Raw genomic sequence first — 2,289 nt, 5'->3', positions numbered from 1 at the left:
TAACAATCGCACACTTAGTGCATAATCAAGATAGTGCAAAGCACCGACCTTAGTGCGATGGTCAATTCGCAACTTAGTCATCATATCATCGCCACTTGTGCAACATAGTCAATCGCACATAGTCTGTACAATTTAATCCGCATTAGCGCCATCTCAGGTCTAATGTACCCGCACGTTTAGTGCCGAGATCAACAACTCAGTACATCTTACCTTTTCATTCAACAATTTCATCATCACATACGTACATGCATATATATATGTATATTATTCATTCCATTCAGATCAATACATAAAATTATGACCATTTGAAAATACCAACACATGCTTAATATTACTTTATGTTGGGTAAAAATTCGAGTCGGCTACTCGATGACTTCGATTTCCCCTTGTTGACGCCTCTCCTTTAGGTTCTTGAGCTTAAATAAACAAATCAACTAGTTTAATTACTTGCTATTATTTATAAAATACACATATCATCCCAACTCGACACAAGAGTCAAATTCATCACTCAAACATTCACACCAATCTATTTGAATATTTGGCCGAAACCCTCAATTGGCTATCATAGCCTTAATATTTCAATATAAACATGTATACATCAAAGGCAATTTTAAACACTTGACCCTTATACTCAATAATGAAACCAAACCGTATACCTAATTATTAAACACATCACTTCCAAATGCATGTATTAACTAACATATATCCAATCCACATGCCAAGTTACCATGAATAAATTAAACTTATATATATATATATAACCTTTCATACCCTTGTATCTAATGTCATAAGAATAGCCGAATGTCCAAATTAACCAAGCTTAAAGATTTAACCTTCAACACTTTAATATTCCACAACCTATTCTTCAAGGCTTCAAATATAAAGTGATTAACATTTATACTCTTATGCCGAATTAGCTAACACTTTTAATCCATAGCCGAATGTCATTAAACCTAAACCACCATGAAAATTTACTTATCACCTCATACCTTATTATCAAATTGAACTAATTATGCTTATAAAAATGATATCAAACCGAAACCTTTTGATAATTAAGCCTCTAATTATTTATTTCAATTACCCAAACGAAATTTCTCACATTTAACACTTATTACCAACCAATTGTTGAAGACAAACAAAATCTCATTTCCTCCTTGACAACCACAACCGAAAGCTCAAATCAACCTACTTGGCCAAACATCAAACCTCCTAACAATCAAAACTTAAGCCATGGAATGATTAGAACTTGAACTAACCATCTTCTTATACAAAATTTTCCAAGGGTTTCAAGGTACTTACCTCTTCTTAATCCTCATCCAAACCGAACATAAGCAAGAGAACTCTTTCTTCTTCCTTTGATTTTCGGTCAAGAAGAGCAAAGAGGATGAAGCCTTTTTTTTTCTTCTAGTTTCGGCAAAATGGGGAGCAAGGATGAAACAACTTTGGTTTCTCCTCCCACTCCCCTCATATTTTATTGTTCTTAACACAACATGTTGTCATAAACTTTTTATAATATGTTTTACCCATCACCATTTGCCTATCCACTTTGTCATGGCCGGCCACTACTATTTAGGGAGGGGGAATTTGACATGCAAGTCCCTTTTTCTTCCACATGCACTAATAGGTCCTCATGCATTGACCTATCACATTTTACAATTTTCTCATATAAGTCCTATTGACTAAATTCACATGCAATCGACTAAATCGAAGCTTGAAATTTTCACACATTCATGATTACATATTCTAGACAATAAACATCACATTCAAACCTTTCGGTGACTCGGTTTAGCGGTCCCAAAACCACTCCCCGACTAGGGTCAATTTTGGGCTGTCACAGAGGAAGTATTGAAAGTGGTTCATCCACGTACTGGAGGCTTTGCCTCAACTTACTGATATTTGAGCAGCGTTGCTGCAACTGTGGAGTGTAGGGCTGGGTGGATTGAGATATTCCCCACATGGAGTGTAGGGCTGGTACGGGGCAGTGTAGCGGTTGGTGGGTTGAGTAGTCTCCCCAGATGGGTTTGCATGCATTACTACTATTGTTACCTATGTTACTGAACTGGGCCTATGGGCCACACTGTTATGTTAAAAAGGGCTAAGGCCTTGCTACTGTGTTTTGAAAAGGGCTTCGGTCCACTGTATACTATTATCTGAATAGGGCTTAGGCCCAATGGGCTCGAGCTGATTTGGGCTTTGGATGGGTTTCTGTATACACTGAGTTTTCCCAAACTCACCCCTTCCTCTTCCATCCTTGCAGGTGAGCCCTAGATGGTGGACTTGGAGCTGGGC

The sequence above is a fragment of the Gossypium hirsutum genome, chromosome A09 (genome assembly GCF_007990345.1).
Source record: "Gossypium hirsutum isolate 1008001.06 chromosome A09, Gossypium_hirsutum_v2.1, whole genome shotgun sequence".
Taxonomy (NCBI): domain Eukaryota; kingdom Viridiplantae; phylum Streptophyta; class Magnoliopsida; order Malvales; family Malvaceae; genus Gossypium; species Gossypium hirsutum.
This window is presented reverse-complemented; position numbering follows the sequence as displayed.